This window comes from Grampus griseus (genome assembly GCF_964374135.1).
Source record: "Grampus griseus genome assembly, chromosome: 9".
Taxonomy (NCBI): domain Eukaryota; kingdom Metazoa; phylum Chordata; class Mammalia; order Artiodactyla; family Delphinidae; genus Grampus; species Grampus griseus.
In genome coordinates, this window is record NC_139003.1 from 22,660,285 (window position 1) to 22,688,044 (window position 27,760).

The following is a 27,760-nucleotide window of genomic DNA, read 5'->3' on the forward strand; positions in this document are numbered from 1 at the left end:
GCGGGGGCCACTCTTCATCGCGATGCGCGGGCCTCTCACTGTCGCGGCCTCTCCCGTTGCGGAGCACAGGCTCCAGACGCGCAGGCTCAGTAGTTGTGGCTCACGGGCTTAGTTGCTCCGCGGCATGTGGGATCTTCCCAGACCAGGGCTCGAACCCGTGTCCCCTGCATTGGCAGGCAGACTCTCAACCACTGCGCCACCAGGGAAGCCCCATATTTTGTTTTTAAAGGTAGGTACAGCACAGTATTAGAATGATCAATGTGAAACAGGTCCAAAACAGTCAAATATCATCAATTTCACATGGTTCAACCAAAACTATTATGCTATAGCCACTTAAAAAAATGAAACATGAAAATGTTTTTTAACTGTAAAGCACAATGGAAGGTATCATTTTTAAGCAACAATAAATAGAACCACACTAAGAATTAACACAATTGTGAAAATGAAAGTAGTATGAAAGGGAACAGACAGTAAATACAGGAATCTGTTCAAATTACACACCACTCAATGATGGATAGTCAATGTGAAGTCCGTTATATATCCAGCCCAGGTCTCCATTTGCAGCCTTGGTATTTTTGAGGATTAATCTTCTGAAAGATATGGAGACAATCTCAAGCAGACATCACCTTCCCCATGGCACTCATTACCCCCCGATGTAATATTTATTTACCTTTTTAGATAGTAAGTAAGCTCGTGGGGGCAAAGATTTTTCTGTTTTATTCAATGCTTTATCCCACCACCTAGAACTGTTCAAGGCTCACAATAATCACTCAAATTTGTTTATTGAATGAGTGAGAAATTAGAACTTTCTAAGCTGGACAATAACATATGAAATACATTTTAAGACAAAGAGTACTCAGAGATTTTGTAACGTAAACAACAACAATAAATAAACCTTTCTAAATAGTATAATAATGGTCCCTACCATAAACACTTCAGAAAGTGTCAGACATCTAAATTTGAATAGTACCTATTCAAAAATTAAAATCCCTATATTTACTTTGTGAGTAAATTAAAACAAAGTATATCTTGAATTACTTCCAAAATTAAAATTAGAATAGCAAATAATCAAAGTTTCAGGCATAGTAGTAAGAAGGAAAAATTATCTTAGAATCCTGACAAGGAAAGGAAGTTAGAGAAAAGTAAAAAAGCACATGTGTTTCAAGAATAAAATTTACAAAGTGGTTGAATATAAAATTAAAATTCCTTAAAACTGGGAATAACATTTCCATTTTTGAATTTGTTTAACCTGTACAAGATTTCCCTAAACTTAAAAGGGGGAGGAAGAAATGCTATCCTAAGTTTCTAATGAAATATAAGCTGCTTAAATAACATTTACACTATATTTCCTGTTCAAAAAAAAAAAAAATCACCAAAATTTTTCCATGACTATGGAAATGTTGCATCCATTTAGAATAAGTTATTTGAAAAATTACAGAGCACTACATAAAGAAAAAATAATAATCATCCTATAAGAATAAAAAACATTTTCCTCACTACCAATTTCTCAGTGTGATTGTTGATAAAATTCTAAAAATCAGAAGGGGAAAAGGGACCATCAAATGTAATTTACCACAAATATTTATCAGCAGCCACTTAGTCCTGACCACAACAGACGTCCTGCAGCTAGCTGGCTGTCAAACCACCAAAAGCTGCTTGTCATCCACCTTCCTGGCGCTTAGAACTAAGCTCACTTGGGTCAAAACAAGTCAACTACCTTTCTCATCAGTAGTAATATACTGGAATAAAAGTATAATTCTGTCTGCCAAGATTCTGTTCTTAAGAATAGTCTTGTAACTATTAAAAGGGGACATTAAATTAGAGCTATTGAAAAGGGTTATCTGCATCTGTAGCTTGACTGGGATAATACTTCTGAGGTCTTGATGTGTAATCAAACCAGAGGAAAGAGAAGTAACTGGAAAAATCAACAAATATCATAACCCCCAAAAAGAGTGAATAAAGAGTAAACTATCGAAAAAATGCATATGCCAGTAGTAATATGTAAATAAAAGTAGGTTCATACTTTAGAATAGATTCCATGTATTGTGCAACAAGGAATATTCACATTGACTGAGTATAGTTACAAATCATTAGTCAGAGAAATATTACATAAGTATTAAAGGATGAAGTAGACTGATGTGTACTGACACAGAAAATGTCCACAATATACAGCTGTAAACTGGGGAGAAACCCAACAAAACAAAACACCCCAGGTTATAAAATATGCTAGAATAAGTGTGGTCTCATTAAAATAAACAAACAAACAAACAAATAAATTACAGATATGGCTATGGAAAAACAAAAGAATCTAGAAAGGTATACTGAAACTGTTAAGAATGCTTTTCTTCTGTGCATAATGGAATTATGAAGACTTCTTGTTTTACAGATTTTTTTTCTCCCTTTAAAACAATAAGCATGTAGTTACTTTTATAATGAGGGGACTGGAGGGGTGGTTAATCCCAGATCTGGGAAAGAAAAGACAAATAGTATAATAAGCCCCTCTACCCCTTCACCAAATGAAAAATCTGAGGGTGACCTCTAAGCTCATGGAATCAGAGAGACTCATATAAAGACCATCAAAGCTGCCCAATGTCCTCTGGGTACTCTTTCTTTAAAAAGAATCCTACGTAGAACCTCAAAATATAAGATAAAAGTGGAACACTTCTTATTGAAGGAGCTGGGGAATGCTGACAGCTATAGGCGTTCATCCCCCTCACCTCCTGCAATACCCTCTGAGACTCAGGACTCCACAGAGCACAAGTGGAAACTCCCTAATTAATGCAAGTCTTCCATCGTGCAGTTGGGAAACTGAGACCCAAGAATTAGCCTCCTATTAAGATATCTGTCTAACAGACAGGCTCCAGGGTTATTTTATATACTAGGCATTATAGACACAGTCCTTGGGGCCTGCAAACTTTTCAAATACATACAGAAAAGTTTAGAGAAAGCTGAAAACACAAAAGAACTGGCTCCAAAATACCAAAAGAATGAATAATCAAAATTAATAAATGTCCAAAAAAAGAAAAAGAAGAAAAATAGATATAAAGCTTCTTTATATGTTCAACATGAAAGCACACTACAGCTCCCTAGTGGCTCTGCAACTGTACATGTTTTTCTATTATCTGAGGTTCCTGTTTAGCTATACATATCCATCAAAGTAACACAAGCTGGCATCTGCCACTGAGAAAAAGAAGTGGAAAAAAAAAGCAATAATGGAGAGACATTGTTTTGGAAACTGCAAAGAGACAGAAAAGATATGTTAATCAAATAGGTGGATAACTAGAGATTCAAGGGATAATGAAGTCTGTCCTCGGAGGGTAAAATCAAATTCCAAAAAACTCAAGCAGCTAAAATAATGAGCAAAATATCACAGGATAAATTTTAATAAACATAAACATAATATTCTGAACTTTGGCTTAAAAAAACCCATTGCAGAAGAACATAGGATGGTGAAGACTGTGTCATCACAAGAAAAAACAAAACAAACAAACACTCAAGGGGTGCTGGAAATAATATGGAAATAGTGTGGAAATAAGCACCATGCCAAGCATCATACGTAAAATATGGATAATGAAAGCATCAACCTGATCACACTTGTATTTACTGCTTGGCACTACACTTTTTTTTTTTGAGTAAAATGTTTTTTATTCTTATCTGTTGATTAGAAGAAAATGAATAGTAATTTTAATATGGGTGTGAAAGGATACTCTACCTGCACTTTACCCTCCCTTCCCTTACTACTCAATATTCACCACTGTCTCTAGGTCAGGAATTATATTCTTTTTGGGATTATGTTTTTAAATTGTCATTTTGGGAGCATTTATATTACCTCAAGACCCAACTTAAGAACTAGACATTTCCTGTTGTCATTGTACTTTTTAAAGCCATAGATTATATTTCATTGGGACTGTGAAAAAGCCAGTATTATAAAGAATAGTTAGAAAAATATATATGTCTAAACCTAGAAAAGAAAGGGCTTTAGGAAAATGACCTCTTATTAAATATTAAAGAATTATTATGAGGAATTATAAATATCATGTGGCCCCAATAAGAACAAATAGCCAAGAAGTTAGGGTAGACAGGGCAGAATTGTGGCCAATATAGATCATTCTTCTAACAGGGGTGTGAAAACAGCAGGTTGCCAGGAAGCAGTGAGCTCTCCCATCAATAGGTATCTTCACGCAAAGCAAAGACAACCACCTGGGGGCATGGGAGAGGTGGGCTTTACACATATACTAACAAGCCAGCATGCAGAAAGTAAGGGAGCAAAAAACAAAACAAAACAATACAACTCTAAGATTCTGCACCAGGAGATTTTGAACCACGGGGTCCACAAATGTGTATCAGGAAGACTGTCAGGTGAACTGGATACATACCCCAAAGAAGATTTGACACAGTTCTTGACCTTCATCTACTGAGAGAGTATAATCTATTGACACATAATTTTGCTGCAGTTTGGGGTATGTACAAACGTACACACAAACAGAATTACACAGATACTATAAAACAAGCTTTAACTAAAGGTTTTGTCCTCTTTGAGAACTGTAACAGCAGAAACTGAAAGGTCTTCCTAGAGAAATGTAGGGAAAAAAACAAAACTCTTCTGCTAGCATAGACTTAAACCATTTTAAATCAGTTTCCTTATTTTTAAATTATAAAGCAAAGAAGGTTTTATTAATGTACTGCTCCTCTAATCCCATCTTGGAAGATCTGTACAGTGAAGCTAATCATGCAACAACTTTACTAAATGCTGCAATCGTAACCATCCATAACATGGTTATGGGAAAGGGTTTTAGTTTTGTCTTATTTGCCTTTTATATCAGTACACTAACTACCAAATGTAAAATAGATAGCTAGTGGGAAGCAGCCGCACAGGGAGATCAGCTCTGTGCTTTGTGACCACCTAGAGGAGTGGGATAGGGAGGGAGGGAGGCGCAAGAGGGAGGGGATATGGGGATATATCTATACATATAGCTGCTTCACTTTGTTATACAGCAGCAACTAACACAACAATGTAAAACAATTATACTCCAATAAAGATGTTAAAATAAATAAATAAATAAAAATAAATCACTACACTATTCTAACAAGCATAGCTCTCTCATTCCCCAGGCCAAAGCAAGGAGAAGCAGTAAGGAAGAATAAAGAGTAAGAACAATAAGGGAGAACAAATAAAACAAATAAATAAAAGAAAAAGCAGACAAGAACAAAGTGCAAACAGCTGGTATTATTTATGAAGGGACAACCAGTCCTAAGACCTCAATTGCTTGTAAGGGCATCATCCTATCATAGGACAGGCATTCATTCCTTTACATACCTGACAAATGTGCTTTTGAAAAAGCATAAGCAATGTAAAAATACATATGTCAGTCACTTTGGAAGACAGTTTGGCAGTTTCTTACAAAACCAAACATACTTTTACTATATGATCCAACACACTCCTTGGTATTTAGCCAAATAAGCTGAAAACTTATGTACATGCAAAAACCTGCACACGAATGTTTATACCAGCTTTATTCATAACTGCCAAAACTTGGAAGCAATCAAGATGTCCTTCAATAGGTGAATGGATAAACAAAATGTGGTATATCCATACAATGGAATATTATTCAGCACTAAAAGGAAATGAGCTATCAAGCCATGAAAAGACAGGGAGGAACCTTAAATGCATATTACTAAGTGAAAGAAGCCAATATGAAAATGAAAAGGCTACATATTCTGATTCCAACTATATGAAATTCTGGAAAGGGCAAAACTATGGAGACAAGAAAAAGCAGTGATTGCCAGGACTGGGGGTGGAGATGGGGGAAATGAATAGGCAGAGCACAGAGGACTTTTAGGGCAGTGCCAATACTCTTCATGATATAATGATGGATATGTCATTATATTAATACATTTGTCCAAATCAACAGAAATATACAATACCAAGAGTAAACCCTAAAATAAACTACAGGCTTTGGATGATTATGATGCGTTAATGTAGGTTTATCCTTTGTATATAGGAAATCTCTGTACCTCACTCTCAATTTGTTGTAAATCTAAAACTGCTCTTGGAAAATGAAGTCTTAAAAAAATGAAAAAGAAGCCTACAATGACTATTTGTGTGCCGTTTACACCAAAATACTAGGTACTGATTATAATTTTATCTTTTCTTGGCAAATAAATGTCATGGTGGAAAGCACTGATTACTGAACAGTTCTGAATTTCTTTTGACCTAAGTGCCTCTGAACTCCTGTGCACTTTTAGTTAGACCTTTATTAGCATATCATTCCACTGGGAGGAAGGGAACAGGAACAGCATGACACAAAATTTGAGACAAATGCCATCACAGGCTACTGCTGGCAAACATTAGCTCCATCAAATTATTATTTAAAGTGAAGAAGGAAAAGTCATAGGCATTTCTCTCACCAGGGACAGTGTTAGGAAAGCTCCACCAGCAACAGTCTCTTCATTAGATGAAGTTGACCCACCCCCGATTTCTTCAGTCTTTCCCCACCACCATGCATCCTATACATTCAAATGTATTCAACAGTATATAACTATTATTAACTATACATTATGTATATTATATATAAATTATATATTTACATTTATATGTAAATTGTAAAATATATATACCATAACATTATATAACTATAAAGCTATTCAGCATTATCTAACTACAGGTTATGATGATTTAGTTTGGAGGAGTTCCTGACTACACCTGAAAATCCCTGTACCCCACCTCTACCATGGAACATTGGTGTTTGACATATGTATTTTTCCCATTAATATATTTTATTTTTAGAGCAGTTTTAGGTTTATAGAAAGCTGAAGCAGAAAGTACAGTGAGTTCCCATATAACCCCTTCACCACTTCTCCCTCTCCTATTAACATCCTGCTTTTAGAGTGGTAAATTTGTTGCAGTTGATGAACCAATATTAACTAAAGGCCATAGTTTACATTAGAGTCCACTCTTTATGTTATACGGTCTATGGGTTTTGACAGGTGTATTATGACGTACCCTCCATTTGAGTATCATACAGAATGGTTTTACTGCCCCCAAAACCCCGTGCTCCCTCTCTCCCTTCTCCCAAACCCTGGCAACCACTGATCCTTTCACTATCTCCACAGTTTTGCGTTTCCCAGAACTTCATAAAGCTGGAATCATACACTATGTAGCCTTTTCTGGTTGGCTTCTTTCATTTAGTAATATGCATTTAAGATTCCTCCACGTCTTTTCATGGCTTGATAGCTAACTTCTTTTTAGTGCTAAATAATACCCCATTGTATGGAGGTACCAGTTATGAATTCTTTCTTTCATGGATCATGGCTTTGGTATTGTATCTAAAAAGTCATCATCATACTCAAGGTCATCTAAGTTTTCTCCTATGTTATCTTCTAAGAGTTTTATAGTTTTATGTCTTACACTTAGGTCTGTGATCTATTTTGAGTTAATTTTTATAAAGGGTATGAAGTCTGTGTCTACATTGATTTTTTGGCCGGTAGATATCCAGTTGGTTCCAGCACCATTTGTTGAAGACACTATCTTTGCTCCATTGTATTGCCTTTGCTCCTTTGTCAAAGATCAGCTGACTATATTTATGGGGATCTATTTCTGGGCTCTCTATTCTGTTTCATTGATCTGTTTGTCTATTCTTTTACCAATACCACACTGCCTTGATTACTGTAGCTTTATAATGAGTCTTGAAGTCAAGGAGTGTCAGTCCTCCAACTTTGTTTTTCTTTAATACTGTATTAGCTATTCTGGGTCTTCTGCCTCTCCATATAAACTTTAGAATCAGTTTGTTGATAACCAGAAAATAACTTGCTGGGAACTTAATTGGGACTGCACTGAATCTTCAGATTAAGTTGGGAAGAACTGACATCTTAATACAATTGAGTCTTCCTATCCATGAATATGGAATATCTATTTTAGTTCTTCTTTGATTTCTTTCATCTGAGCTTTGTAGTTTTCCTCATATAGATCTTGTACATATATTAAATGCATACCTAAATATTTCATCTTTTTCATTTTTAATCAAAAAGTTAAAACCAAAAAAGTACTTAATGTTTAAAGAGATAAGCATCAAAATCTGATAATTTTGTTTACTAGAAAAATCTCTCAGATAAGTTTAAAAACATGTTAAACACTACTACCTAACTCTTCCCAGATATCACTTACACAGTGTTTCCATACTAAGAAATATGCCATCAGTATTCGATATAGATAGTAAATTTACTAGGTATATGTGGAATACCTGGTATACGTGGAATACCTAATATGGAAAGCTCATTTTCTTTTCTTTTTCAACTAAAATACGATTACAGCCCTTATGTGGCTGTTTTGCAATTTTATGTAATCCATAAAACTGTGTCCCATTCATATTAAAAGGTACCCAGAAAATACATAAACTTAAGTGGGGGGGGGGGAATCAAAGGAAAAAAAATTAACTGTGGTATCTCTGGATGGCAGAGCTACAAATTTTTTCATCTTCATATTTTCTTTTATTTTCAAACTTCTCTACAAAGATCATATATTACTTTCACACTCCATTAAATCAAATATTATATAGCATGTAAAATGAGTAAACTATAACTACATGCCTCAATAAAGATTAATCTCGGGCTTCCTTGGTGGCGCAGTGGTTGAGAGTCCGCCTGTCGATGCAGGGGACACAGGTTTGTGCCCCGGTCCGGGAGGATCCCACATGCTGCGGAGCGGCTGGGCCCGTGAGCCATGGCCGCTGGGCCTGCGCGTCCCGAGCCTGTGCTCCACAGTGGGAGAGGCCACAACAGTGAGAGGCCCGCGTACCGCAAAAAACAAAAAAACAAAACAACAAAAAAAATAAAGATTAATCTCATATAACTTTAAAAACATACGAAACAATATGATATCTTTCCTATGGATACAACACATAAAGGTATAGTTTTTCTGTTTTTGTTTTTTGATACAGGGGAAAGGTAAACATCAAATTCAGAATAATGGTTAGAGCTGGGAAGGGAAAGGATGAGGAAGGAATGCCCAGGAGGCATTATTATCTGTGATTTTTTTAAGTTGGGTAGAAGATACATGGTATTCATTATATTGTTCTATATCCTTATTTATGCCTGAAGTATTTAACAAATTTTTAAAGGTAGCAGCTATAGAAGTCATACCAAAGTAGTAGTACTTAACCCTAATCTCCTCAAACTACTTAACTAGGATATGGTACTAGAGGAATAATAGATACAAATATATCTTCCATAAAGGATAAAATTCTTTGAAAAATTTAAAGTAGGAGTCCTGAAAGTGGGTTTTCATGTGTATATTTACAAGCAAATAACAATCTGAAATCTATATTCCATAAAATATCCGCAGCAACCATTCCAATCTGTGCCTTGCACACAGAGTTCAAAATTAAATCTGTTCAGGAAATGTAATAGATAAATTATTTTTAATTTGACCTTATTTTACACTTCCACTTACAACTCTGTTTGAAAGCAGACATTTTACTTTGGTCAGTTTTAAAACAGTATTTAGTCTTTTAAGGATGTCATAAAAATAACCTTATTTTTATGACATCCTTAAAAGGTGACTGGTATTTTCCAGTTTGATTTTAAATGGTTTCTAACCAGGACATGGCACCTATGACAAGAAGCACAAGTGGCTCTCACATAGTAACACACCCCTGTACTAGCTGAATCCTCTCATGCTGTTACATAGGTATGATGATGACCAAAGTTTAGGTAATGCCTACCCTACCCAACTTTTTGGGAGTATCCATTGTAAATTGAAGTAATGACCTTCAGGGACAAAAGGTAAATTCACAAGATGTTTGAAGGAACTTCTTAAAGTAGACTCAGTAACTTTTAACATGAAACAAAAAAACTGTGTGGTTTTGATTGTTAGAAATGCCTTAACTTATCTCTTACAATCTTTACTTGAAATAGGAGTAAAAAGTTTTTTAAAAGTTGGGATTGGGGGTGGGAGTAGTGGAAGGCCTGGGATGGTTTAGAACTAATACTGTTCCTTCCCATTTCCACCCCCAATTTACTACCCATTCCTACATCCTAGCCCTAAACTAGAAATAGACTGTAACAAACAAATCACTTGAAAACAAGAGGAGGAGTATTATTTAACAAAATTTGAGATTATCAAAATGTAGCTAGATGAACTGAGGCTTACACACTAAAAGAGGGTATATCACACCATCTTATCACCCAATTTCTTGCCCCAAAAATACATAGTAGGGTATTAACAGGACAGGTTTCCTTAAAGAGGAAAATGACTACCTGGGTCTGCAGTTTATATAGACCCAGGACTTTTAGTCACTATTCTTCAAAAAAAGTGATTTGTTTTTAACATTCACTGTCAGTAACTCTTTTTGAAAAGACTTTACTAGATTAAGCACAACCCACGACCTACTGAAATTTAAATGAGATGTTTGCTTTTCAGATAAGATCCATCTTACTTGAGGATCCTCTCTTAGACCGCTACAAATTAAAGGACCCAAAAAGTAGAGGACTCATTAACAGAAACCTAACAAGGCTGAAATCGCTGGCTGTGTAGGAACTTGTACATGTGTATCCTTTTCCTGTGCATTCCTGAAATCAGTTAGTTCTAATTTCAACATCACCTTATTTGTAGTTATTTCATCATTTGCATTTACCAAGTATATTATCATCCACATTCCATTAGCTCAACTTATTCTCACCAATGTCTGTGGGAAAGCTGCCTGATCAAGATTGCTTGGATGGATGTAGGCTGCTACATAATTTTACTCACCAAGTTTTGTCCTGTTTAAATGTCATCAAATCACATTCATAAAACAAATATATATTGAGCACCTTTTCTGTGAAAAATCCTGGATCAGAAACTGAAGGGGGATATGTGGGGTGATTAGTCTAACCCTCAAATAGCTTACAGCAGCAGTTCTCAAAGTGAACCTTATAACTCTGGGAATCCCTGTGATTTCTTCAAGGGATCAGTGAGGTCAAAACTATTTTCATAATAACTAAGACATTCTTTGCCTTTTTTCACTGTACTTATATTTGCACTTAGAATGCAAAAGCAATGGTAGGGTAAAACTACTGGCATCTTAGCACAATTAATTAAAGGCAATGGCACCAAACTGTACTAGTCATCATTATATTCTTCACCTTCATGTATTCACAGTAAAAGGAAAGAGTCAATTTCATAATTTAAGAATGTGCTGATGAAAGAGTAAAAATTATTAATTTTATTAAATCTTCACCCTTGAATTCATGTCTTTTTACTATTCTGTGTAATCAAATGGAAAGTATACATACAGCACTTCTGCATTCGGAAGTGTGATGGCTATTTCAAAAAGCACATAAACCATGCTTTGAGTCGCAAACTGAATTACCCACATTTTCCCCCAAGGAATACCATTTTTACTTGAAAGAGGAGCTGACAAACTGTATGGCTATTCAGACCTGGGTAACTGATAGTTATTTTCTCAAAAATTAACAAAGTGAGCCTATCACTTCAAGGAAAACAACTGAGAGCATTTGTTGTCAATGATAAAACTGGGTACTTGAAGTGATAATTAGAATTTTGGAAAACTTGTATCTGCCACAGTGAGCTTGATAGCCTTCCATTCTTAAAAGTCTTTTCTAAAAAAAAAAAAAAAAGTCTTTTCTGATGAGATCAGTGGTAGTGTTAATGAATGTGATTTTTGTGTCAACATTTAGAAGATCTGCATAACTCAGTAAACTAATATTTTCCAAATGATCAATGTATGATGTTACAAAATTATGCATGGATTAAAAGATCCATTCAAAGTGCATGATAAACCAATAGATTTTAACATAACAAAGCACAGATATGGTTTCAGATTCCACATTGCAATTCACCTTTAAGAAATTAACACTGCTGAGTTTTCATGTAATATCAAAGAATATCATCCACAGTAATCTAAAAAGGTTCTTAAAATACTCTTCCCTTTTCCAAACAGATCTTCTTATACTTTAACCAAAGCTGTAACATACTGCAGCAGACTGAGTGCAAAAGCAAATAGGAGTATCCAGCTGTCTTCTAACAAGCCAGACACTAAAGAGATTTGCAAAAACTGTAAAACAATATCACTCTTCTCACTAAATTGTTTTTGTTTCAGAAAATATAGTTTTTTGTTTTGTTTTGTTTTGTTGCGGTACGTGGGCCTCTCACTGTTGGGGCCCCTCCCATTGCGGAGCACAGGCTCCGGACGCGCAGGCCCAGCTGCCATGGCTCACGGGCCTAGCCGCTCCGTGGCATGTGGGATCTTCCCGGCCTGGGGCACGAACCCGTGTCCCCTGCATCGGCAGACGGACTCTCAACCACCGCGCCACCAGGGAAGCCCGGAAAATATAGTTATTTTTAATTAAAATGTTTCATTAACTTTAACATGTAGTGGGTATATTATTTTAAAATTAATAAACATTTTTAAAATTTCTCAGTTTTAATTCCTAATACAGTAAGTATCAAAAGTTATAACCCATATTAACAAAAGCTCTTGAGTCCTCAATGACTATTAAGAAGGGTCCTGAAACCAAAGATTAAGAACCACTGGCCTGGGACTTCCCTGGTGGTCAGTAGGTAAGACTCTGCACTCCCAATGCAGGGGGCCTGGGTTTGATCCCTGGTCATGGAACTAGATCCCGCATGCATGCTGCAACTAAGAAGTCCATGTGCCACAACTAAGACCCGGCAGAGCCTAAATAAATAAATAAATTTTTTTTTTTAAAAAAAAAGCACTGGCTTACACTGTAACAAAAAGGAGGAAAAAAAACCCCACATATAATAACCCAAGGTAGACTGTCCATCAACAGATGAATGGATAAAGAAGATGTGGTATATACATACAGGAACATTACTCAGCTATAAAAAAGAATGAAATAATGCCATTTGCAGTAACATGGATGGACCCAGAGATTATCATACTAAGTGAAGTAAGTTAGAGAAAGACAAATATCATATGATATCACTTATATGTGGAATCTAAAAAATGATACAAATGAACTTATTTACAAAAGATAAACAGACTCACAGACTTAGAAAACAAACTTATGGTTACCAAAGGGGAAAGGTGGGGGGAGGGATAAATTAGGAGGTGGGGATTAACATGTACACACTGTATATAAAATAGATAATCGACAAGGACCTACCATATAGCACAGGGAACTCTACTCAATACTCTGTAATAACCTATATGGGAAAAGAATGTGAAAAAGAATAGATATATGTATAACTAAATCATTTTGCTATACACCTGAAACTAGCATAGCATTGTTAATCACGCCCTATACTCCAATATAAAATAATAATTAAAAAAAGAGAAACATTGGCTTATACTTTAACAAAAGAGGGGAAAAAAAAACCCCACAGATAATAACCCAAGGTAGAATGTTATGGCTACCACAGTCCTCTATTCTTGAATTTTCTAGCTCTTTTTAAACTAGACCTATATTACCTACCTGGCTCTTGAAATAATTTATTTCGCCTTGCTGTCAATATAATCAAAATGAGTAATTCACTTAGCAAGCATGAAAAGGCCTCAGGCAACACCAGGATGATGTTTTAAACCAATTTCATGAGTTTTTCTTCAGTCATTTTCTAAATAAGTGGTCTGAATTAAAACTGGTTTTATTTCCCTGGTATAAACAGCCTATAAAGAGAATTCTTTCACAAAGAACTATATAATATACAACTCTCTTGGAAAGGCATCCCACACAATCAAATCAGTAATAGAAAGCTATGAAATTTGGTTCCCTGTCTCTCAACAATAGGGTAAAAAAACTAGAAATCCTACACTGGTGCTGAGGGTCAGGATACAAAACATGACATTCAAAAACAAACAAAAAAAACACTTTCTAGAGGACCATATGCACATAAGCAATCATTTGCGTTTTTTAAAAAGGACACACACACACACACACACACACACACTTTTGCTTACCCTACCTTGAAGATTACACAAGAAAACTGATAGTGGTAGTTGTTTTGGGGGTGGGAAACTGTGGGAAACTCACTTTTCATTGAATTCCTTTTATATTGTTTGATCATTTAACAATGTGCATGTAATACTCTAAAATAACTATTTTAAAAACACCATTTCTACATCATCCATTTCTCCAGTGTTTTATCTCAAATGCAAATTCCAAATACTAGCAGATATGGAAATAATTAAATGCATATTTGTTAAATAAGCAATGGACACATATCTCATATACCTGATGGAAGTATCAAAAGCAACCCATCCATCAACCTGGAAGTGATCAGCCATTGATTACCTGAAAGGGTATCTAGTGATGCCATCCATCTGCCCAATATAATTGATATAGTTGCTACTTCAATGGTAACTCTCTTCCTTTTTATATTCACCCCAGCGTTTGTTTTAAGAAATGTTCTCTGAACAACACCAAAGTAGATAGTTTAAAGATTCCTTTAGGGAATTCCCTAGCGGTCCAGTGGTTAGGACTCTGCGCTTCCACTGCTAGGGGCCTGGGTTCGATCCCCGGTCAGGGAACTAAGATCCCACAAGCCATGCAGCACAGCCAAAAAAAAAAAAAAAAAGATTCCTTTAAACCATGCAGCAACATTAAATTCAGCATAAATTTTGCTCCCATTATGCACTAGGCACTATGATTTGATAATGTAACGCTTATAACATACAATGTAATGTGAAAATGTACACTTGGTTCTAAACACCTAACTACACAATAGAAGTTTAATAATTACACCAATGAAAAAGAAATGGGTTTTAATCAATTCTAAATTTAATGAGGTAATCTTATGATGTGGCTACAAATAAACATAATTCAAACTTGGACTACATTAATCATAGTGGCTATACACTGCCCCAAAAAACAGAAAAAAATGGACCCACTGTAGTTTGTACTTATCAGACCAGTTGCACTTGTGCTGGGTTCTAGGCCACGCTTGATATCTAGGGGCCCTGAGAAAGTGCAGTAGGGTCAGGGTAGTTTGATAATATGGAAGGCAACATGTAGAGTTAGTTACCATGTGTCAAGTACTTCACCTGAATTTTCCTTAAATCTCCTCATATCAATGATACAAGTATTATTATCCTTGTCTTAAAATTAAAGAGATTCAGGCTCAGAGAGATTAAGCAACATGCTCAAGGTTGCAAAATGCTGGGAGGTAGCATTATCAAGATTTAAACCCAGGAGCCCCTTTAGTGGGTTGAATGGTGGCTCCCCAAAAGATATGTCCACATCCTAACTCCTGGAAACTATGAATGTTATCTTATTCGGAAAAAGGTTCCTTCAGATGTAACTAAATTAAGGATTTTGAGATGAGGAGATCATCTGGGATTATCCAGGTTGGTACTAAATCTAATGACAAGTGTTCTTATGAGAGTGAGGCCAACAGAGATTACAGAAGAGTAGGAAACAGTGTGCCCATGAAGGCAGAGACTGCAGTGATGTAGCTACAAGTCAAGGAATGCCAGCAGCCACCAAAAGCTGTAAGAGGCAAACAACAGATTCTTTCTTAGTGCCTCCAGAGTGATTGTGGTCCTACAAACACCTGATTCCTGACGTTTGGCCTTCTGAATTATGAGAGAATAAATTTCTGTTGTTTTAAGGTACCAAGTTTACGGTAACTTGTTGTAGTAGCCCTAGGAAACTAACATAGCCCCCAAACTCTATCCTTCCGGCATATCTCATTACCTTTCCAAGAAGGTTTAAGGATCTCGGGATATTTAAACTAAAAGAGAGATGACTGAAAGGACTTTATTTAAAAAAAAAAACAAAAAAAAAAACTATACTTATTTTTGGAAGTCCTAAAGAGCAAAAGTGAGACCAGTAGGTAAAAATTACAGGGAGAAACTTCAGTTGAAATTAAACTTTCTAACCATCTAAAAAAGTATTAAAGACCAAACCGAGTTTCAGTAGTTAGTACCCACCAAAATGATTTCCTATCACTGGATGTGTTCAAGAAGACTGATGACCATGTAACTTTGGGGAGCTGAGCTGGCTTAGATGACTTAGAATCTCTTCCCATTCCCAAGTTCCTAAAAATTATAAAATATTAGATGCTACCACAAAAACCTAATAATAAGATAAAATATTACAAGTGAATTTTGCAAGGTTTCTACTATCATGTATTCAAATAAATACTATTAGTTATGTGTCAGGCACTGTGCATGGTGATGGACACAAACATGATGTCTACTTTCATAAAGCTTACAATCTGGTGGGAGGGACAGACATATATCAAGTAATATATCAACAAATGTAAAATGACACGTATAGACATAAATGGTGAAGAAAAAGTATAAAAATAAGGGAAATGTGGTAAAACTTCCCTGAGGAAATGATGCTTGAGTAGAGACTTGAATAAAATTTACAAGATTTTACCAGATAAAAGAGAGGAAAAAGCTTTCCAGGCAGAAGGAACAATAGGAAAGGTCTAATGGTTAGGGCAGCATGTTTGATAGAAAATGAGTCCAAAAGGTAAGTACAGCCACATTAAAGAGCTTTGTCTTCATCCTAAATGTGGGACATGATCAAACTTGTGTATTTAGAAAAGATCAATTAATTCTGCCTGCAATGAGGAGAATGGATTAGTGCTCAGCCAGAGTGGATGCAGGTGGATCAGTGATAGGTTATTTCAACAGTCCAGAAAAGAAACAATAGCAATCCAGACAAAAGTGATAATGGTGGAAATGAAGAGGATAATTTGAGCTTATTTAGAAAGTTAAACAGGATTTGACAATATGGAAAGACCAAGGTTTCTGTTCTGAGAAAACAGATGAAACGGTGATACCCTTCACTGAGGTAAGAAAGAATGGAACAGGGCCAAGTTTGAAAAGGGAATCTCATTTTGGGATGAAGTGCATCTGAGGCATCTGAGAGGTGTCAATTAGGCCATTGGATATGAAGTTCTTAAACTCTGCTGGCAGGCCAAATCTGAGTATACATATTTACATGGAATAGCTGCATATTCTTTTACCTTTAAGGGAAAACAATTATTGTTATAAAATAATCATTATTCTTTAAAAAAAGATAATTTCAAAATTGTGCTAGCCTAAAACACAAGAATCACTACCTTACCAAAGACCCTAAATTAATACTAACCAAAGATTACCTACTTAAAGGACATTAGATATATACCACTCATTTAGCTACAAAATGGATTTCTTCAGAATGAACACAATCCATCTTGGTGGATTCTCAAGTTAGGATTAGTGACTGCTCTCACATCTTTCAAACACAAAAACTGAAAAAAAATTTGAGGCAAAAAGTTTGTACTTTTTATTCCCAGATTGTCCACCTCTCCCTATGTCTGAAAGACACTGACTTAAGCATCTTAATTGTCAAGTATAAATGATAAAGTTTTTCTCCTGGAAAATATTCTAATTTTCAAAGTAGAAGGGAAGAGAATAAACAAATCAGACTTTTTTTCTTCCAATACATACCTCCGCAGGCTTTGTATTATACTTAGATGGAAAATGACTAGACTACTTTAGATATTGTGATAACTAAGGAAATATTTACCCTACTTTGTTTCCATGTTGTATAAACAAACGAACTAGCTACCAGAAAGATTAAAGACAGAACTAAATGAGTAGGCAAGAAAATTGGATTATATTACTAACTTTTCTAAAGAAAATCTACTGCACAAAATCTTTGAGAAAGAGCCAATCTTCTTTTTTTTTTTTTTTTTTTGCTGGCCTCTTCCATTGCGGAGCACAGGCTCCGGAGGCACAGGCTCAGCGGCCATGGCTCACGGGCCCAGCCGCTCCGCGGCATGTGGGATCTTCCCGGACCGAGGCACGAAGCCGTGTCCCCTGCATCGGCAGGCGGACTCTCAACCACTGCGCCACCGGGGAAGCCCAAGAGCCAGTATTCTTTACATAAAACTAAAATTATATATATCACATACTTCATTGAGGCAGAGGATGAACTAGACTACATAGCATTTTATATTTATATATTTATATTTTACGTACATAAAATCTTTTGAACTCCCCACAAATAATGCTTTAAAAAAACAAACAAACAAGCATTTTTAACACTCCTGTATTATATGACAGCTGTTACTAATATCAATTTGCTCTCAGTGGGAATATAACAACTCAGAAGGTCCCAGGGTAAAATAAAAGACTAATAATACTGAGACAAACTTGTTTGCTTTAGAAACTATCCTACAAATAGGAATCTTGGCTCATGAAGTGTGAGGGCAGAGTGGAGAAAAAGCAAGTTAATATGTGAATGAAACTGAGGTTAACCCAGGATTTAGCTCTCATTCTTCACTAAGTAAGCTTTCATAGGCAAGCCCTTCCGCCCTTACTCCAAGTTACCCTTACCTCAGCAAAACCACACAGAGCATGAAACAAGAGGGTAAGCATTTCCTGGACTAATTTGTATTTGGATAGAAACTTTAATATCTTTTATATTTCATTAAAATGGATTTATAACTGCCCCATTAAGAATGTTTCAGGGCAAAAATAGACAAATCAAACACCCTTAGACATTTTTGGTTCAAGACAATATACAGAGTATTATTTTATATTATCATATACAGTATATCCATGCACAGTGTGTGTGTGTGCATGCAAGTACATACATGTACACTTAGGAAAATATCTAAAACCATATAATTAAAATATTGTTAAATATGTATGACTGATATACAATTATTTTAAATTTTCTTCTCTTTGCTTTTCTATAATAAACACATATACGTACCTTTTTACATTAAGAAAATATATTTGTTGTTTACCATGTCATAACAGGAGACTCAGAACTAATTTTAGAAGGAATTTTTATTTAGAAGAAACTTTACCATTCTGTCCTCTTCATTTTTCAAATGGGGAAAAAGGCCCAGTGAGGATAAGTGACTTGCCTGCCCAAAATCTGATAGTTAACTCCCTATGGCCATAATTATATTATTCATACTTATGTTTTCTAATTATAAAAGTTAATGCATTTTCATTAAAAATAATCTGAAAAATAATGAAAGCTATAGGAAAGAAAATGAAAATCACATATATGCTTATAAACCAAAAATAACCATTGATTTGGGGGATTTTTTGTTTCTAAAAATTTTCACTACAAAAATAATACATTTTCAATGTAGAAAAACTTTAAAAATATAAAGATAAAAATTAAGGAAGAAAGACAAAAATTTTTAACACTCAATCACATAATTGGTGATACTGGAATTGTTTCTTTAGACTTAGTTCCTAAAGCCAGTTTGGGGTCAACAGACTAGTTCTATGATGGTGTTTTTATGTAGTAAACCCTGGTTGATTCTTTAACTTGTGATTATTTTTATATAAAAGATCTATTACTGAAAATTTTATTTTACAATTGTTTAATGAAAGACAAAGGACTAAAAAAAGGTGAACAAAGAAAATACTCCAGTTCTATTTAGGGACAGATTTAGTGAACGTAAACATAATCCACAAACACAAGCCCAACTGCAAGCTGCATAACACAAATTTTCTTAAGATTACCCAATATGTTTATTCATGTAATTCTTGTATTAACCAATACTTTTACAGGGTAACCTATACAGTTGCCAACTGGCATTAATTACAGAAAAAAAATGAATTATGAGCAAATATATTTATAAAAACAAGCAAATCAAACTCATAAATTACTGAACCATCATTAACTCAATCAGCAAGACATTTGAAAATATTCATTTTTATCTGACCCTTTTAAAATTTCTACCTTCTACATATTTTATAATGTACATAAATGTATTAGTACAATAACAGGAATACCATTTATAAATAAATGTGATTCAGAATGTGTGCTCAAAATTTACTTGTAAGGGTAACAATAAAATTTGGAGATCACTGCCCAGAATCCAGGGCCTAGCTGACAAAACTGTCTCCTAATGCAATTTCAAAGATCCAAAGATTAGAAGAAGAAAGTAAAAATGACCAATTATCTAAAACTTCATATGAAATATTTTAGGAATCAAATAAGTTCTAGTATGAAACATTATTAAATAATCTGCTTAAATTTCCAGATTGTGGGACTTCCCTGGTGGTGCAGTGGTTAAGAATCTGCCTGCTAATGCAGGGGACACGGATTCAATCCTCGGTCCGGGAAGATCCCACATGCCTCGGAGCAACTAAGCCTGTGCGCCACAACTACTGAGCCTGCACTCTAGAGCCCGCGAGCCGCAACTACTGAAGCCCGCACTCCTAGAGCCCATGCTCCACAACAAGAGAAGCCACGGCAATGAGAAGCCCACACACCACAACGAAGAGCAGCCCCCGCTCGCCACAACTAGAGCAAGCCCATGCGAAGCAACAAAGACACAACACAGCCAAAAATAAATAAATAAATAATTTTAAAAATCCAGGTTTTATCAATGGCTTAAGAAATGTGAACACTAGCAATCTGTTACCATTATATAATTTTAGACCTCAAAACATTTCATAATTGTTATATTTCACATAAACCCTATAAGACAGGCCAATGGTATTTTCATTTCATGGTCAGAAAAATTAAGCAAGGAGAGAATAAATGCGTTGTCCCAGATCACTGGATTGGTACATGTACCTTTTAGAAGTTTTCCGAAGTGCATATAAACAACTACCACCTTAAAAATGAATTTGACTTTGCTGTACACGTGAAACTAACACAGCATGATTCAACTATACTCCAATATAAAATAAAAATTAAATTTTTAAAAAATGAATTTGAGTGCAGTCTAATGAACCATTTAGCTTTCTTTCAAAACTTTCTCTTTAAAACAATAGTAATTTGATCCCCGCACAAAGCCTATTGTATAGAGTGCATGAATAGTCATATACAGTGTGAATTCTGGAATATAAAAAAGCAAGGAATTCAGATGACTTGACAAAATCCTGAAGCTGGTTAAGCTGTGGTTTGGCATCCCTCCCACCTTCCTTCTGGTGCTCCTACTCCTATCTCCGAAAGGTACCTTACATCTTCCCAAAGTTCCTCACCCCAGACACCTACTCAAAGTTTCTTTCCCTTGCTTGATCTAGCCCAGTCAGGATAACTGATTTCAGCCAACTGACACAACCAACATTTGACTTAATCATTAACATTACCAAAAAGGTCCTTGACTTTTCTGTATGTCAACAACCCCTTGAGAGGGTCCATAAAAGTTAAGGACCCTCTCCCCAGAAAAATCATATAGGCCCACACAGTATTTTTCAAACTATTTCAAGATTCAGGATCACACAGCCAAAATATATCCATGAACCCCAGAACTATAAAACCCAGGTTAAAAAACCCTGCACTTAACCTATAAATATCATAAAACTTCAAAATCCTTCAAAAGAGATTATAAACTTTAAAGATTATAAACTCAAATATACGATACTATATATACTCAAATACATAAACTCTTAATTGTTAAAATTTAAGTCATCTCCCAAAGTTTTTAATGTTGTAATTCCCATGAGAGAAGGAGAGTAACAGGACCTATTTCTAAGCACGGGCCATCTATTAAATTGTGTTTTAAGGCCCTACCCCTATATTCAATAAGACTCCAGAAATCTATTGTGTTTATCATGATTCATGGCAAAACAATACATACATATACACACATAAACACATTCAGAAAATTTACTTTATTTCTTAATTGCCAAATCCAGTTTTTATCCCAGTGAGCTCCGTAGTATTTCACATTGCTAAACCCTGTTAAAATTCCATTAATCCCTATCCTCAGCTTCTTCAACTCTATACCATTTATCTTATCTCTTCAGCCATTGTTTTTCAACTTCCTTCACAGGCCTCTCTTCTTCCACTTGACCTTCAGATATAGATGCTACCCAAGGTTGCCTTAGTTGTTTCCTCACTCTTGATATTATACTCTTTTGCAGTTTCTATATGACATTATGCCAATGAATACAAACCTCCTAATAGATCCCCTCTTCCCCTTGAGCTCCAGTCCAAGTCTTCAGGTACCTAACCTATTTTGACATATCTTGATTCCCACACCTAGCATCATACCCTATTACCTTCCTCCTCAAATTCTGTTCTCCCTATACATTCCCTACCTTATTAAAGGCATCATCATCCTCATCCATTAACCAACTATAATCTTTAACTCCCCCATGCTCTTCCCAATCAGGCCACAACCTCATCAGCTTCATTTTCCTCTACTCCCCAAGTACAGCAAAATCTGCTTGCTTTCTAAAATCAGACTATCATTCCCTTCATCTAGCCTCTTCTTTTTCATCAGTAAAACAGCTACTCATCCTTCAAAGTCCTACTTAAGCAACCACTACATGAAAAGTCTTCCTTAACCTCACTTACTCTCCCTGTATCACTCACCCCTTCCCCCAGAATTCCCTCCCTCCTTCTATAATCCCACACCACTCTTTCTTTATTTTAGTTCTCAACAAACTGTATTATAGTTAGTTGCACCCTTATCTTTCTCCGCTATAGACAAAGCCCACGGTTTATTTGTTACTCTTGCACCTAGAACATGACTGGAATATAGTATGTCTTTAATCAGTGTCTGGTGAATAAATGGCAAAACTCCAGAGTGAGGACACGCTTAAGGTTACTTCTCAGTGGAGGGTACGCCTCATCCTCTTTTGAACATAAAACTAATTAAGTCCCCTAGTCTCTAGCTCCCCATTTCTAGTCCACTGCTTAGTTTTAAGCAATGTTTCATGGGAACATTTCCTTACTTCCTCTTGTTCTTTGTAGGTTTAGCTGCCAGCCTAACCATATTAGCATTCAGTGGCAGCAACAAAACAGACTCTCCAAGTTCTAAAAAGTAGACTTTACAACTACCAACAGTAAAATATAAGCTCTTTTTTTAAAATGGTCTAAATATTTATGCATACATAGTTCATTCTTCATGATTCTGAGAAAGGCTTGTCATAGTTTATCCAACAGGCACCATTTAAGAGTTCTGAAGAAAATGTCCACCTAAACTGTCAGCCAAACTTTTCACATTCGTAACCACAGAAATCAGCATACATGAACTAATCTAAATACTGTGCTTATATACTAAACAATACACTACAAATGGCAGACACTGTATATCACCAAACTGATGACCCAAACGAAAGTAGCTCTTTTAGCTTCTTTTAAAAATACTACATCTCCAAAATTCCAGCGATCATCCCAATCTGTAAAACTAGATTCTTTTACCAGTATCATCTACCCTTTCCCCCTCTCCTCCCCACCAACTCTCCCCCAACACACACACACACACACACACACACACACACACACGCACACACACACCCTCCCTTACTAGACAAGGCTTCCTCAGAAATTATCTGATGGCTCGGGAGCAGTTTGATAACGAAGGCTACCAAGTCTGGAATTCTGGAGAAGATTCCTATGGTCGGTTTATTATCTACGTGACTGCTGCTGCTGATACAATACAGATTGACCTCAAGGATCACACATGTGGTAGGCCTGCCTTAACCACCCCCTAGTTTTGCTTTGGTTGTTTTTGTTTTGGGGGAGGGGATCCTTTTAAAAATATGCTAGAATATCTCTATGAAGTTGTATTTCTGATTTTTCTTCAGTTCATATAAATGTTCACATTTTAGGACTAAAGACCATATGATGAAATCTTTTTGAAGCTTCAGTTACTAAACTGCACTGAGTGGGGTTGAAATCATTTTAGCCTAATTATGAAATGCACTGCAGAAAAAATATATATATTCCAAGGTATATATAATCCACTTATTTTCCTTGAGCAATCAAAAATTCTGTTTATTTTCTAAGTTTTGTCCTCATTACATCAAAATAACTTCAGACAAAGCATTCTTGTTGCTCCAGGATTAAAAGTTTCCAATAGCTCAATGTGGTTATAATCTTCTGGAAACACCTGAAATTGATTTGTTTCACCTCCTTTACTTTTTCTCTTCCAGCCTGTTCTCCTTAGTAAAATATTGATGGATAAAAGCACTAGCTGAAAAGCCAAGAAAGTGGATAATCCACTCCCTAGTTAATAAGGAAGGAACTATATGATACATGATGCTCAAAATTTAACATGTATCCAGAGCCTAAAAAAATACTGATTGGACTTGGTCTAAATAAAATGTTTCTAAAATAAACTTAACAAGTGGGTTTCTTTGTCATTGCTGTTTTACTAAGCATTCATGGAAAATTATATTTGGGTAAGCTCAGGCTGAAAACACTAGCTTTAGCTCTCAAGGAAAACATGAAAGAACAGAGAGAATTTCCTTCAGTATAAAACATTTTCTTAAATGTTTTTTACAAAACCAAAAATTGATATTTACCTGTAAGACTGATTTTCCAAATACTATTTATATATGTATTATTAAGCATCACACATAGATATACATAAACGTCTAAATTCAAATATCGAATTTCCTGGATTAATTACAGCCCCAGAGAGAGTAATGCCAAAACTTTTGAGGTTAGAGCAGACACTTCTGAGACTCAACAACCCGCAGAGCTCCCCTTTACCCTCCAACTTTTCAGAGTGGCACTGAGTAGATGAACAAGCCCACTGCAGCGTGAAGGACTGGGCTTGCCTAAAGATATCTGACAGAAGCTGAACCTATGCAATAACTTCCTGTTCTCCAGAGACTGGAGGGTGTGCTTCTAAAGGCTGACAGTTTACAGAACTTCCAGAAACCAAAAAATCAGCATACCTTTTCAAATATTTGTGAAAAAATTTTAATTTCAATAATACTGTTCATTATTATTATTCCCCAACAAACATTTACTGAATGCCTTATTACATATACAGAAAGAGGTATAAAAAATTTAACCCCAGGGGCTTCCCTGGTGGCGCAGTGGTTGAGAGTCCGCCTGCCGATGCAGGGGACACGGGTTCGTGCCCCGGGCTGGGAAGATCCCACAAGCCGCGGAGCGGCTGGGCCCGTGAGCTATGGCCGCTGAGCCTGCGCGTCCGGAGCTCGTGCTCCACAACGGGAGAGGCCACAACAGTGAGAGGCCCACGTACCGGGGAAAAAAAAAAAATTAACCCCAGACTACAAGGAGCTTAAATTTCCCTTAAAAGTCACCATTTTCTATCATTTCACATAAAATACTTCTTCAAGTAAGTCTGCTTGAACCTATGATGTATAGGCAATGCAAACTCAGATATTTAAATCATGGGAAGTTGGTCTTTAGCTCCCTAAAAAATTAGAGATGGATACATAATTGTGACTTAATAAAACCAAAAAACCGTACAATTTTGGGTTCCATTGGAGTATACATGAATTGGGAGGGAAACCTGAAATCCTTTCTTTAATTCCCTCTATATCTGGACAAGGGCCCTCGTTATCTCCTACTCCTATAATTACTTCCCTAAATCTGCTGAATTTCCTTAAAACCTGGTAAGAAAACTCCTGTCTTGGGGATAAGAAACCTTTTTTTCCCCCCCCTAAATGAGAATATACCAAGACTCCCAAGCAAAAAGTAATTTTCCTCATGTATACTGAGTTTGAGATGGGGTGGGGAGAGGAGGAAGGCAGGCAGATGAAATCAAAGGACCTCAAATAAAGATGAACCAAAAGATAGTAAACAGTAATTCTTATTCTGATGGACCTTGTTGAAAGCCACATCTAACTCCTGTCAAAAAAAAAAAGCCCCACAAAAAAGTCTGCACACAATTCTGGACCCAAGTTAAGAATAGTTATACTACATTACATTTACATTTGATAACTGTATGTTTGCCTTTGCACTCATAAAATAAGGAAATTACACTCGGATGCACAGGTGGAGCTAGTCATATTTTCACTACCTATGGAATAACACATCAAGAACTTTCAAACACAATTCTAGGGAGTCAGGCCACTACTGAATTAAGGGAAGGAAAAAACCCCAGCATCTCCAAAGTCGCCCCTCCCCTGAGTGAGGAACAACTCAATAACTTACTGTTCAAGACCAAAGGAAAAGGAATTTTTTTAAAGGTTGGGCGAAGGTGAAATGGGGAAAGGATCACTGTGAGCTGTGACAGCAGATGATGCCCTCGACAAAAGGTGTAAGATGTGCATACCCATTCTCCCGCAGAGCTGACAGTCTCACTCACACTACCTTTCACCTTAAGAGTTTCCAATACATTGTCTCTACACACTTAAGAAAATGTGAATTTTGCTCTGACCACAGAAAGAATTAAGCACAAGTGACATCAGCTGTAAAGTAAGCAATTAATATATGCTAATCTAATGTTTAAGAAGGGATGGATACCAGGCAACAGCTCCTCCAACTGGCTGGATATCATTTGAAGCCCTAAAAATATTAAGATTTTTAAACAACTTCAAGTTCTGATGGGCACAGTCAAATAGACTGTCGAAACTTTAGGACGTACAGCAACGACACAACAGGTGAGAGAGGTGGTGGACATCATCGCCCAGTTAAGTGGATCACATGCAAAGGGCAAACCCTTGAGTTCCCCGAAAGGCTGGGGATGTGGGCTAATACCCATGCACAAGGCCATCCAGAGCCCCTGTCGTTCCAGTGGCAAAGGTTCAGTTCCTTCCCGAGGTCGTGCCACTCCCCCTGTCCCTCACACAGGGGACCACCACCCCAAGCACAGGAAGAACCGAGCCCCCTCCACGGGCAGCATCTCTGCTAGGGAAGAAAACACAATGTCGCTCCTTATTTCTGCGTACAAAAGGACTTTGCGCCCTCCTCCTCGAACTGCCGCCGCTGCCGCCTCCTAACTTGCAAGAAGGTGGGCAACGCGCCATATTCCAGCGTCCCTCAGTCTACCTGGGTAACAAGCCCACGCCACCCCGGCGGGAGGGAAGCTTCGGAGGTTGCCCGAAGAGCCAGCCTCCTCTCCCGCAGGAGACAGCAGCTCCCGCGCCCCGGCCCAGCCCGCCGCGCCGCGCCGCCCGCGGACCAGACCCGGGAAGGGCCAAGGAGGCGAGCTGGGAGCCGCGGCCCCCGTCCCGCGCAGCCCGCCCACCTCCCGCTCCCAGGCCGGCGCGCTCTCCCGGGCCTCCTGCTCCCGAAGCCGCGGGAAGGCCGGGCCCGGGCCCCGGGTTCCACGGCGGCGAGGAGGCCGCGGCCCCGAGAGCCTCAGGCGGCGGGGGAGGCCGGAACCCTGGGGCTCTCGGGAGGGCAGAGCCTCCCTCCCGAGCCCGCCAGGACGCCTGGGGCCTAGTGAGGCCTGTGCATCCTCGGGGTGGCGGTTTGACTGGGCCGGGCCGGGGCCCCCCGCCCGAGGCGGGCCGAATCCGGCAGGGGCCCAGGCCTGGAGCCGGGGGCGGCAGGGTGCCGGCTGCGGGGCGGGCCGGCCGGCCGGCAGGCGGGCGGCGTGTTGCGGCTGCGCCGGGGCTGAAATAGCTGGAGATTGCGCGGTAGGGCACTCACCTCAGAGCGGCTGCGCTACCGTGGGCCTGCGCCGTGGAGACTGCGACCGCGCCGGCTCCTCGCAGCCTCCTGCCACCAGCGGCAATGGCGAGCGCTGCCGCCTAAGCCGCCGCCGCAGCCGCCGCCGCCGCCGAGGAGGGGGAGGGGAGGGAGAGGAGGCACGCACGCTACGCACGGGCTCGGCTTCCCCGCCCGGCCGCCGCCATGATGGGGAGGTCGGCACTGTCTCGGCGGGGCATCTCGGAGGATGTTTGGGCTCGGCCCCCGGCCGTCCCCCGAGGTCTCCCCGCGTTCACATTTCCCTGTAGAGGTTTGGATGGAGCCGGAATCACGAAAGCAACTGTATTAGGGAAATGTGCACGCCCCGGGGAAGTAACGCAGGCGACCCAAGATGGTTGCTAATCTGTAAATAGTCACATTTCTCGCCCCCCAGCCCCGGGAAATAGGACCTCCTGAGCGTGCCTCGATAATCGGAGAGGGGCTTCCCCTCCTTTTCCTCCGCGCTGACTTG

General features: G+C 37.8%; 1 protein-coding gene across 4 annotated transcripts in view; it reads right to left on the reverse strand.

Moving 5' to 3' along the window:
- Positions 1–27,356, reverse strand: part of NRF1 (nuclear respiratory factor 1) — a 135,980-nt gene extending 108,624 nt beyond the window's left edge. For 3 of the 4 annotated variants that reach the window (XM_082662085.1, XM_082662083.1, XM_082662086.1), the window contains exon 1: positions 27,250–27,356. The gene's annotated coding sequence lies outside the window, so the exon portion shown is untranslated. The remainder of the gene's footprint in view (positions 1–27,249) is intronic. The other variant, XM_082662084.1, reaches the window with a different exon arrangement.
- Between the last annotated feature and the right edge of the window lie 404 nt (positions 27,357–27,760).